The following is a 13,423-nucleotide window of genomic DNA, read 5'->3' as shown; positions in this document are numbered from 1 at the left end:
ATGTGGGGCAGGAATTGGAATGTGGGTCTCCCCCCCTCAGGTTGGGGCTGGAACCACTGGGCTCTTCTGGGTCTCTGATGTGGGGCTCCCTCAATCTCTCCTGCTGAAGATGCTCCCTGTGTCTGAACACTGCCATGGGCACTGGGCCAGAGCGTGGGAGTGAGACTGACTCTGCAGCCCAGTGTGTCGGGCCCCCACCTGGGAGCTCAGAGTCCAGCTCCCCTGCTCCAGTGACCCTGTAATTATTGATCCATAACCCCAGTGAGGGGAGGAGTTACTGGAGGGGACACAGCAGTGTCTCAGTTCGTGTCTGCCGGGGTTTTCATTCACTGATAAAGCTGCCCTGGTGCAAGCCCCGAGTGCAGACGCGCTGCATGGCACCCGGTGGAGCTTATCTCAGATGGAGGGGGCAGTACATTGGGAAACAGTCCCCTGACTGTCCCAGCCTCATGAGCAACAGCCAAATAAGTTCGCATTTACCCCACCCCAGAATCCCCCACTGAACTGCCCCCTCCTCGTGAGCCCAGCCCAAACACACTGCCTGTGCCCTGGGGGAGGGGCTGGGCCGGGTGAGGGGAGGGGCTGCCTGTGGGGTTTGTCTGGCTGGAAAATGGAAGAGTCCCAGCTTCACCCCCTGGGGCAGGGCTGCCTGGCCAGTGTGTGTGGGGACGGCACAGACCTGATCTTAGCGACAAACCAACCACACATGGCTGGAAAGCAACAGAGATTCCCTGGGGCCTGCCTCTTCCTCCCCCCTCTCTGGCTCCTGCCCCTTCCATACCCTCCAGTGCTCACCTGTTCCCTTGCCCCCACTCTGCCCCCTGGTGCCCACCCCTCCTCTCTCCCCTCCTCCCATCTGCCCCTCTGCTCAATCCTCCCCATCCTTCCTGGTGACTAATCCTTTCCTCTCCACCTCTGTCCTTCTGGCCCCCACCCCTCACGCCCCTCTCCCCCTTGATAACTGCCCTTTCCCTCACTGCCCTGTTGCCCCCTGGAGGCTTCCTCCACCCTTTGCCCCCCCATACCCCTCTGGCACCTGCCCTACCCCTCACCCCTCTTTGTCCCCTTCTCACCTGTGCCTCTCCCCACCCCCTCCTTTTCCCCTGGTGCCAGCCCCTCCTCCTGCTCCCCCTCTGCCTCCCGAGCGCCTGCCCCTCTGTTCACCCCTTGTGTCCTCTGGTGCAAGCCCCTTCCCTCTCCCTGTTCTGTCCCCCAGCACCCACCCCCTCTCCTGACCCCCCTTTGGACTCCTGGTGCCCCCCCTTGTCTCTCTCTTTCTCTTGGCACCAGTCCTGCCCCTCACTCATGCTCTACAGCAGGGGTTCTCAGACTTTGTACTGGTGACTCCTTTCACATAACAAGCCTCTGAGTGTGACCCCCCCTTATCAATTAAAAACACTTGTTTATATATTTAACACCATTATAAATGCTGTAGGGTGGAGGGCAGAGGTTTGGGGTGGAGGCTGACAGCTCATGACCTCCCTTGTAGTAACCTTGTGACCCCCTGAGGGGTCCCGACTCCCAGTTTGAGAACCCCTGCTCTACAGCCCTGGTACCCCTTGTCATCCCGCTTAGCCCCCCCTCCACCCCCCAGTGCCCACCCCTCCCATCACCCCACTCTGCCCCCGGCACATGCTCCTCTCCTCACCCCACTTCAGCCCCCTGGTACCTGCCTCCTCCTCACCTACTGGTGACACTGTTCTTGCCATAGCCAGCACCTCTGCCCCCAGTGTCCTGCCTCACTCTGTCCCCCTGGTGTCTGCCCATTTGCTCCCCATCCCCTACATGGTTCTGGCACCTGCCCCACTCCTCATCCCACCCCCCGTCAGCACCCATCCCTCCCCTTGATTCCCCCCTGTCCTATTGGAGCTCCCCCCCCCCCGCATTCCGTCACATCCCTCTGCCCCCTGGTGCAAACCCCTTCCCTTGCTTCCCTGTGCCCCCTGGGGCCTGTCCCCTTCTTCTGCCTCTCATCCCCTGAAGCCCCTGTTAACCTGTCCTTCCCTTCACCACCACCCCCCGTCTTCCTGGTTCCCACCCCTCCCCCACCCCCTGCAGCCCCCTAGAACCTGCCATTTACCCCCCTCTGTTCTCCTGGTTCCCACCCCTTCCCTTGTCCCCCCATTGCCCTTGTGCCTGGCCCTCCCCTCTGCCCCTCCCTCCACCCCCTCTGCCCCTGTCACCTCCCCCTCCCCTTTCTTCTCCCAGCATCAGCCTGTCACCTCCCCTCCCCCACCTCCCCTGACACCTTCCCACCCCTCCCCCGCTTCTCCTGCCCTTTCCCCTCATTGTCTCCTCACAGGTGGAGGGGCCCTGACTCCCCTCAGGCAACAACCCCCCCCCCAGTGATTAACGGGGACATAGGTTAATTTCCCTTTGATCCCAGTGACCAGCCCCTGCCCCCGGCCCTGACTCTGTGACTCTCTCCCCAGTGGACGTGACTCTGGATCCAGACACGGCTCATCCTGAACTTGTCCTGTCTGAGGATCGGAAACGTGTGAGACACGGAGACAAACGCCAGGATCTGCCCAACAACCCTGAGAGATTTGATTATTGTGTCTGTGTCCTGGGTGCTCAGGGGTTCGCGGGCGGGAGGCGTTACTGGGAGGTGGAGGTGGGAGACAAGACTGATTGGGCTCTGGGGGTTTGTAGGGAATCTGTCAGCAGGAAAGGGGACGTCACACTCACACCTGAGGATGGATACTGGGTTGTGTGGCTGTGGGATGGGGGATACAAGGCCCTCACCTCCACCCCGAGCCCCCTCCTCGTGAGCGTCAGGCCCAGCTGGGTGGGGATTTTCCTGGACTATGAGGCGGGCGAGGTCTCGTTTTACAATGTGACTGACAGGTCCCATCTCTTCACTTTCATTGGCACCTTCTCCAGGAAGCTCCGCCCTTTCTTCTATCCTGGTGTCAACGCTGGGGGTACAAACGCGGCTCCCCTGATCATCTGCCCGGTCCTAGCTCAGGCCGGAGGGAATCTCTTTCCCTGACAGTGACCCCGCGGCACAGACTGGCCCCTCCCAGCCCTGCTGCTCTTCCCACCCCCAGTGATGGGGGCCAGTTACTGCAGCAACTGGACTTTCTGTGCTGACCGGACGCTGCCAGTTTCCCTTTTCAGCTGGAGGTTCCAGTCGAAAACCGGACACCTGGGAACCCCCAGCCCGCACCTTCCCCGTCCCCTGCCCCAGGGGTAGAAGATGGTGGGGGATGGGGTCATTCACTCCGGTCAGAATTTTCTACCCCTGTGAAATCTCAGTGTAAAATATGAAAGAAAAAAGATTTTAATTTAGAAAATATTATTGTAACAAGGTGTAAATACAAGAATATTTTAATTTACATTTCAACAGTATTTCAAAAACAAGCATCTAAATATATTTGTAGAAATGGAATTTACATTTTTTTTATCTTTCCCTCAAATCTACACTAAAGTTTAACTTCTTTAAATAACGTCATTTGTATTTCAAGTGTGGAATTTCAAGAAATCCAAAATATTTATCTTAACAAAATAAACTATTAAATTTTCAGACTGGGCTGTTCAGTGACAATGTACATGTGTCATAAACATCACAACTACACACATGTGCAGCTGCTCTTCCCCCCCTTTCCCCTTATTGTCTTGACTGGTTCTCTCTGGCAGGCAGGGCACATACGCTCACCTCCTGCACTACATCTTTGAAAATTAATAGTTGAAAAAATGATAGAATTAAAAGCAGCAAAGAGTCCTGTGGCACCTTATAGACTAACAGACAGCTTTCCTGGGTGAATACCCTCTTCGTCGGATGCAAGTAGTGGAAATTTCCAGGGGCAAGTATATATATGCAAGCAAGAATCAGGCTAGAGATAATGAGGTTAGTTCAATCAGGGAGGGTGAGGCCCTTTTCTAGCAGTTGAGGTGTGAACACCAAGGGAGGAGAAACTGCTTTGGTAGTTGGCAAGCCATTCACAGTCTTTGTTCAATCCTGAGCTGATGGTGTCAAATTTGCAGATGAACTGAAGCTCAGCAGTTTCTCTTTGAAGTCTGGTCCTGAATTTTTTTTTGCTGCAGGATGGCTACCTTTAAATCTGCTATTGTGTGTCCAGGGAGGTTGAAGTGTTCTCCTACAGGTTTTTGTCATTCCATTGCCATTCCTAATATCTGATTTGTATCCATTTATCCTTTTCCGTAGGGACTGTCCAGTTTGGCCGATGTGCATAGCAGAGGGGCATTGCTGGCCTATGATGCCGTATATTACATTGGTGGACATGCAGGTGAATGAACCGGTGATGGTGTGGCTGATCTGGTTAGGTCCTGTGATGGTGTTGCTGGTGTAGATATGTGGGCAGAGTTGTCATCGAGATTTGTTGCATGGATTGGTTCCTGAGTGAGAGTTACTATGGTGTGGTGTGTAGTTACTGATGAGAATATGCTTCAGGTTGGTGGGTTGTCTGTGGGCGAGAACTGCCTGCCACCCAAGGCCTGTGAAAGTGAGGGATCATTGTCTAGGATGGGTTGTAGATCCCTGATGATGCGTTGGAGGGGTTTTAGCTGGGGACTGTATGTGGTGGCCAGTGGAGTCCTGTTGGTTTCTTTCTTGGGCTTGTCTTGCAGTAGGAGGCTTTTGGGTACACGTCTGGCTCTGTTGATCTGTTTCCTTATTTCCTCGTGCGGGTATCATAGTTTTGAGAATGCTTGGTGAAGATTTTGTAGGTGTTGGTCTCTGTCTGAGGGTTTGGAGCAGATGTGGTTGTACCTCAGTGCTTGGCTGTAGACAGTGGATCGTGTGGTGTGTCCGGGATGGAAGCTGGAGGCATGAAGGTAGGCATAGTGGTCAGTGGGTTTTCGGTATAGGGTGGTGTTAACATGACCATCACTTATTTGCACCATGGTGTCTAGGAAGTGGATCTCCCATGTAGATTGGTCCAGGCTGAGGTTGATGGTGGGGTGGAAGCTGTTGAAATCGTGGTGGAATTTTTCCAGAGTCTCCTTCCCATGGGTCCAGATGATGATGATGTCATCAATGTAGTGTAGGTAGAGAAGGGGCGTGAGTGGACGAGAGGTGACGAAGTGTTGTTCCAGGTCAGCCATAAATCAAAGAGGCTGATAAAGGAGGTGCTGTTGTCATCATGAACAGGTCTGACTACCAAAAGGAGGCCGCCAGACAACTCTCCAACACCAAATTCTACAGGCCACTTCCCTCAGATCCCACTGAGGAATACACTAAGAAACTGCACCATCTATTCAGGACACTCCCTACACTAACACTGGAACAAATCAACATACCCTTAGAACCCCAACTGGGGTTATTCTATCTAGTACCCAAGATCCACAAACTCAGAAATCCTGGATGCCCCATCATCTCGGGCATTGGCACTCTCACTGGAGGACTGTCTGGATATGTGGACTCTCTACTCACACCCTACGCCACCAGCACTCCCAGCTATCTCCGTGACACCACTGATTTCCTGAGAAAACTACAATGCATTGGTGATCTTCCAGAAAACACCATCCTAGCCACCATGGATGTAGAGGCTCTCTACACAAACATTCTACACACAGATGGAATACAAGCTGTCAGGAACAGTATCCCTGATGATGCCACAGCACAACTGGTTGCTGAGCTTTGTGACTTTATCCTCACACACAACTATTTCAAATTTGATGGCAATATATATCTCCAGATCAGTGGCACCACTATGGGCACCCGCATGGCCCCACAATATGCCAACATTTTTATGGCAACACCATCACAGGACCTAACCAAATCAACCACACCATCACCGGTTCATTCACCAGCACGACCACCAATGTAATATACACCATTATATGCCAGCAATGGCCCCCTGCTATGTACATCGGCCAAACTGGACAGTCCCTACGGAAAAGGTTAAATGGACACGAATCAGATATTAGGAATGGCAATACATTATAGATCCAGACTAATATGGCTACCCCTCTGATACTTGGTAGAATTAATTAAGCAATATATTTAAGTTAACTCACACAAGATTATAAAATAGTCTTTGAACTTCTGTCAGCATTAATTCATGTGATTTTTAACTTTCTAGCTACATATAATTGGTAATCAAGATATGACCCTTCGTTTCTTTTTCTCACATCAATTAACAAAACCCAGTCCCCAACCTCAAATGCTGTCTGCTTATAGATAGAAATCCCTTCTACAATCTCCGTTTTTTAGTTTATTTTTCTTTAGGCATATTATTTGCAGGCAATGTACTGTCACTGTGCACTGTTGATTTCAATGTACTGCCAGGCCCTTCATGTTCTTGGTTATAAGGACACAACAAATGTAGTTTGATAAAGAAATAGAGAAGGGGTTGTATTCCTTTACTGAATCTTCACAAATTAACTCTATTGTATTAAAGATGCCAGGACTTAATGACACATAACATGCAATTTGGTGAAGCTTTCTTGGGAAACCTTTCTTCTCGGCCATAAATCAGTTGAAAGGGTGATATTTTTGTTGTCATGTGAGGTTTGGAGTACAAAGAAAAGAAAGTTGCTCCAGGAAATTCATCACAATTCCCCTGGGTTCTGTCCACCACCTTCTCTAATGCTCTGTAAAAATAGTGACCAATTGGTCTAATTCCTTGAAATTAGTGATTGAACCTAATTTCTTGAAGATCTATCTGAGCAGAGTCTGAGGGGAGGCACATCACATGGCATTGCTAGGACTCCTTTTTGTTTTAAACTTGATGCATTGTGAACATTTTCAATGTAATAATTCAGTTTTGAAGATTTATTCACAATATGCCATCCATGGCAGAGTGCCCTAAACATACGTTGAAAATATTTATTTGAAAATAAATACCCTAAAATTATCTTTTAATGAATTCATTTGTGCTTTTTATCCAGTCTACTGGTGTCTAGGTGGCATGGGATCCTGAAGCTATGTGTTCTTCCTAGTTTTTAACACAGGGAAATTTTAATCTAAAAATAGATAATTTTTCCCTAAAATTTTCTTCAGAAATATCTGCATTCCTTTCCTCTATATTTCACTGAATTATTTGTAATTACTGTGCTTTATTATCCAATCATATTGTGTTATTAAATGGGAAAATATGTTGGCAAATAGGTTAATATACAACATGGTTTTTACTATCTGACAAGACATAAAATTGTGTTGTCACTCACAATTTACAGCATGAAGTGTCATGAAGAGATTGCAGGCAATGTTCATTTTTAAATGTCTAACTATGAATGGGCTCCCCCATCAGTTCCTGCAACCCCTGGCTGGCAGACTTCTGTGTGAATGAAGCAGCAGGCAGTCTGCTAGGGAACTTCCACCAAGTGTCTTTATGACTTTTTATGGTGCATCACAACATAGCAGCAGTTACGAGGAGCCTCCATCCTGTTCTCTGGTTCAGACTTTTATGCTGCTGCTTTCTTCTCAGCGCTGAGCTAGTGACCTCCTCAGGCTCCCTACAGGTGCAAGTGATCCCCTCTGCCCTTCCAAACCCAAACTACTCAGTCCCTCCTACTCTACCTGCACCCGGTGCCCTGGGTGTTCTCAGTGACCAGGGTGCTGGCTTCCAAAGGGCTCAGTTTGTAGCTGCTAACAGCCCCTGTCACACGGCCATGATTGTGTAATTGACCATAGAGTGGAAATAACACCACATGTAAACTGTTACCTCATGATTCAATTCAGAACCTAGATTTGCCAGTATCTGCTCTGGACAGCCATGTCGATATATAATTTTACATGTCGTCTGCTCCACCTCATGTGCTGTCATAGTTCTAAGTGGAAATTCTTCTACCTCTTTTGAAAAATCATCTGTAGCTGTCAGTACATACTGGTATCGCTTCTGTGGCATTGTACAGAGCCGGATTAAATCTGCTCTCAGCAGTTCCCAGGGTTTAACAACCTATGTGCAAGAACACAGGCTAGAGTTATTATCTGGATCTTCCCTGTGACATTTTTGTTATAATCCCATCTATAGTAAGCAAAGTAAACATTATAATGTGGTTTCTATAATAGTTGATGTCTCCACACAGTCAGAATCTAACTTTTGGTGTTTTTCAGAAGTAAATAAATACAGGCCAAACTTCTGCAACTGAAAACTTGCAGTCGTATGCTTTGCAGGGGCCACGAGTTATATGGGCCTGTGACGGGGCAGGGCAGCCCCGCACTGGTACAGCAGGGGTTAACCCTTCTCTACTAGCAGAGGAAGCCACGCCCAGGAAGTTCTGCTGGGCATGCTCCAACTGGCAGACCAGTATAAAAGCCTGCAGGTCTGCTCAGTCTGGGCTGGCCACCGGGGGAGAAGGACGTAGACCGTCAGCCTCTGCAGAGGGAGAGCCCAGGAGCTCGGACCGGGGCGCCAGCCGAACCGGGGCCAACCCGGAGCCCCCGGGGAGGGACGCCGGCAGCGACGGACCTACGGGGGAGCCGCTCCCACAACGCAGACGTCCGGCCAGGCAGGGTAGGAAGTGACCCAGGGGCATTGTAGAGACTGACAGCCTTAAAGCTGCAGTACCGCTCGGCGTGTTGCGGGCGGATCCCCGCCGAGCGGGAGGCAAGGAGAACTTGCCACAAACAGGGCCCTGGGTCGGGGCTCGGTGGAGAGGGAGGGCCCGAGCCCCCCCTACCCCACCCCGTAATACCCCACCCCAAAGGGGGGGGTTTATGGACTCCGGCCGCTAGGCCGCGCTACCCCGCCCCGAAGGGGGCGCTTGTGGACTCCGGCCGCTAGGCCGCGCTACCCCGCCCCGAAGGGGGCGCTTGTGGACTCCGGCCGCTAGGCCGCGCTACCCCGCCCCGAAGGGGGCGCTTGTGGACTCCGGCCGCTAGGCCGCGCTACCCCGCCCCGAAGGGGCGCTGGGGCACCTGGCCCATCACAGGGCCCATGGTGCCTGGGCTCCAGCAATACTCAGGGCCCAGGGGCCTAGCTGGGTCTCCCCCACAGCCCCATCTGCCACCCCCATGCGCCTGCCCTGGAGCATCCCTGCCTGCGCCCTGTGCTGCGGATGGCTGCCCTGCCGCTCCGTGCTGTGCTATCTCACAACAAAGGGACTGCGCATGCGGAGGGAGGAGAGACACATGTTATGGCAGTCCCCCTTCCCCCTAGCACCCACTGGGAGATGACTCTGACTCTCAGGGGGCTTCCTGGAGTCTGGACCTGAGCAGCTGAGGCTTGGGTGAGTGTTGGACTCATGACACCCTGTCCCCGCGCCCGCAGTCACCACTCTTGCCCCACACGTGGCAAGGGGCAGCCCCATCCCTAACCCCATGAGGCTATGGTGAGGGGCAGTGGCAGGGGAGGAGGCGCACACGTGACGGCAGCCCCCCACCTCCAGCATTCACCACAATAGAGACGAGGGGGCTTCCTGGACCTGAGCAGCTGGGGCTTGGGTGAGTGTCCTGACACCCTGTCCCCCTCCCCCCGCAGTCACCGCTCCTGCCCCAGTCTGGTCAACGGACAGCTCCATCCCCCACTGAACAACGATGAAAAGTGTTTGCTGCCCCCTGAAGAACATTGCAAAAGAAGGGGCTATGTTTTGTTTTAGAAAGTATTTGGTTTTGAGGGTTATTGATCCAAGAGTGCTTCCTTGTTTCCGTATTCAAAGCAGTATTAATTAAGTTGATAGTGTCAAAGTTAGACTCAGGACTCACAGTTTGTCAGACCACTCTGTTTTATTAGCACAGCGCTCTGCTAATAACACCCAGATAATGTGAGCATCATGCAAGACACTAACTATCTTATTTATACAGATAAAAGGGTGAGAACTTAACAAGATAACAAAGGAAGCAGAATCAGATAAGTTTACCTGGGCTAGGCATGCATATCTTATTTCCTTACTAACTATTACCCATCTTCTGTTAATGTTTCGCCATTAGCACCATTGTTTATGCCTAATGTTTCTTTTTCTGGCACCTGTATTTCAACATTTCTTATTTCTGCTTAAAGGTACATACAACATTTCTTTAATCCATTCTTATTTTTACAATATAATTCATTCTACTTTCACAATCCCTCCTTTTGGTCAAGCTCACGCCATGACCAAAATTTTACTGGGTTCCACATATTAACCGTTCTTTATCTCTTTGTTCATCAGCAATATTCAAAATCGTCATATTAGCATTCTGTTCTGGGGCAGTCACCTGAGTGGCATGCCTTACACAATTTTGGGTACAACAGGAGACTAACTGAAAACATACAAAAATTATTAGGATTCCAAACAGGATAGTCAGGGCTCCCTGAAACAACCAGTTTCCTATACCACAGAATACTTAGCCACTTCCATAAAGAACTTGGCTCTTCATGGGGAAGATATGCAATTTGTTCTAAGTGGCTAGCGTGATCTATTACCTCATTGGTATCGTCAGGTATAAACACACAACATTGTTTGTTTTCCAATGAGAGCACAGGTCCCTCCTTTGGCCGCCAGCACTATGTACAATGCCTGACGGTTTTGGAGGGCCACCTGTCGGATCGCCCCTGTTTCTTTGGCCAGGGCTCTTAAACTTTCTTCAGTTTTATTTGCCATTATTTTAACTACTTCTTTTAACCTCAGGAGCCTTTTTGCCTGGTGTATTACTCCCCCAAGTGGGTTAAAGGAACTGCCAATAGTCTCGTCTCTTAGGTGTCATTACTGTTCCATATTGTGTTAAATGGACAAGGTCCTCCAGTGAGGTCTGGGGAATTGAGTGGGATAGCCAGGACAGGAACATCAGTTTGAGAGTGGACTGGGATGTGGCTGCAGACCCAGCATTTAGAAATATTAAGGGTCTGAGCTATCCACACTTGCTGCTGGATAAAAGAATTGTCATTGTTGACTCCCCAGACCTTCAGACGCCAACAGCCGAAGAACAGGCACCACCAGAGGCGCATGTTGGAGGCAGGGCCCTTCTGGTTCTGACAACCTCAACTGAGGGAACTCCCTAGGCTCACTACTGCTTCTTCTTGGGCCTTGCTTTAGGTCGTCATCTGCTTCTGGCAACCCTTACGAGAACGTAGATTGTAAGGTATTGCAGGCTGTTCCTCTACGTCATCTTCTGGAGTCAAAATTGACTCTGCATGGTCCTGAGGTGATGATTGGTTCGCTGGGGGTGGTGCATTCTTACACGGCAAAGCATGTATTCATGCTGCGGATGCCAGACAGTTCAACAGCTGTCTGGGTAGTAAGCAGTGCCTGATGATTCTTTGGGTACGTCTACACTATGGGACTATTCCGAATTTGCATAAACCGGTTTTGTAAAACAGATTTTATAAAATCGAGTGCGCGCGGCCACACTAAACACATTAAATCGGTGGTGTGCGTCCATGGTCCGAGGCTAGCGTCGATTTCTGGAGCGTTGCACTGTGGGTAGCTATCCCGTAGCTATCCCATAGTTCCCGCAGCCTCCCCCGCCCCTTGGCATTTCCGGGTTGAGATCCCAGTGCCTGATGGGGCAAAAATCATTTTCGCGGGTGGTTCTGGGTACAGCCTCACCCCTCCCTCCCTCCCTGACAGCGGCAGACAACCGTTTCGCGCCTTTTTTGCTTGGTGAACCGTGCAGACGCCATAGCACAGCAAGCATGGACCCTGCTCAGCTCCATACCGCAATCGTGGATGTTTTAAACACCTCGCGCACTCTCGTGCAGTATATGCTGAACCAGGACCTTCGAACCGAGGCGAGTAAGAGGCGGATACGGCAGCGCGGCGATGACAGTGATGAGGACGTGGACACAGAATTATCTCAAACCGCGGGCCCCGGCGCTTTGGAGATCCTGATGGTAATGGGGCAGATTCTATCCATTTAACGCCGATTTTGGGCCCGGGAAACAAGCACTGACTGGTGGGACCGCATTGTGTTGCAGGTGTGGGACGATTCCCAGTGGCTGCGAAACTTTCGCATGCGTAAGGGCACTTTCATGGAACTTTGTGACTTGCTTGCCCCTGCCCTGAAACGCCATAATACCAAGATGAGAGCAGCCCTCACAGTAGAGAAGCGAGTGGCGATAGCCCTGTGGAAGCTTGCAACGCCAGACAGCTACCGGTCAGTCGGGAATCAATTTGGAGTTGGAAAATCTACTGTGGGGGCTGCTGTGATGCAAGTAGCCAAAGCAATCACTAAGCTGCTGCTACGAAAGGTTGTGACTCTGGGAAACGTGCAGGCCATAGTGGATGGCTTTGCTGCAATGGGATTCCCTAACTGTGGGGGGGGCGATAGATGGAACCCATATCCCTATCTTGGCACCGCAGCACCAGGGCACCCAGTACGTAAACCGGAAGGGGTACTTTTCAATGGTGCTGCAAGCACTGGTGGATCACAAGGGACGTTTCACAAACATCCACGCGGGATGGCCAGGGAGGGTTCATGATGCTCGCGTATTCAGAAGCACTACTCTGTTTAAACGGCTGCAGCAAGGGAATTACTTCCCAGACCAGAAAATAACAGTTGGGGATGTTGAAATGCCTGTCGTTATCCTGGGGGACCCAGCCTACCCCTTGATGCCATGGCTCATGAAGCCATACACAGGCAGCCTGGACAGTGGTCAGGATCTGTTCAATTACAGGCTGAGCAAGTGCAGAATGGTGGTGGAATGTGCATTTGGCCGTTTAAAGGCGCGCTGGCGCACATTACTGACTCGCTCAGACCTCAGCCAAACCAATGTCCCCTATGTTATTGCTGCTTGCTGTATTCTCCACAATCTCTGTGAGAGTAAGGGGGAGACCTTTATGGCGGGGTGGGAGGCTGAGGCAAATCACCTGGCCGCTGATTACGCGCAGCCAGACACCAGGGAGATTAGAAGAGCACACCAGGAAGCGGTGCGCATCAGAGAAGCTTTGAAAACGAGCTTCATCAATGGCCAGGGTACAGTGTGACTGCTGTGTTTGTTGATGAACACCCAACCCCCTTGATTGATTCAGTCCCTGTAAGCAACTCCCCCTCCCACTTCGAGTACAGCTTACTTATGCAAATAAAGTCACTCTCATTTAAAAAGCATGAATTCTTTATTGATTCATTATAAAAAGAGGGAGAGAAGTAAGGGTGTGCTTTGGGAGGAGGAAAGGAGGGATGGAGAAGGCCATTAAAAAATAATTCAGAGTAACGGCATCCTTCTGGTTGGGCTGTCCACGGGGGTGGAGTGGGCGGGTGCACGGAGCCTCCCCCCACGCGTTCTTACACGTCTGGGTGAGGAGGCTAAGGAACATGGTGAGGGGGGAGGGTGGTTATACAGGGGCTGCAGCGGCACTCTGTGATCCTGCTGCCGTTCCTGAAGCTCCACAAGACGCCGGAGCATGTCAGTTTGATCACGCAGCAGCCCCAGAGTTGCATCCCGCCACCGCTGATCTTCCTGCCGCCACCGCTGATTTTCCTGCCGGTCTTCCTGCCGCCACCTCTCATCTCGGTTGTCCCTCCTGTCCTCACGTTCATCCCTCCTGTCCTCACGTTCACTGGCCTCTTTCCTGTAATTTGAAACCACGTCCTTCCACT

General features: G+C 51.2%; 1 pseudogene; it reads left to right on the top strand.

Moving 5' to 3' along the window:
• Positions 1 to 3,112, top strand: part of LOC123345974 — a 178,962-nt pseudogene extending 175,850 nt beyond the window's left edge.
• Positions 3,113 to 13,423: the final 10,311 nt, after the last annotated feature.

The sequence above is a fragment of the Mauremys mutica genome, chromosome 12, assembly GCF_020497125.1.
Source record: "Mauremys mutica isolate MM-2020 ecotype Southern chromosome 12, ASM2049712v1, whole genome shotgun sequence".
NCBI lineage: Eukaryota > Metazoa > Chordata > Testudines > Geoemydidae > Mauremys > Mauremys mutica.
The sequence above is the reverse complement of the archived record's forward strand: the minus strand, read 5'-3'. Positions and strand labels throughout refer to the sequence as shown.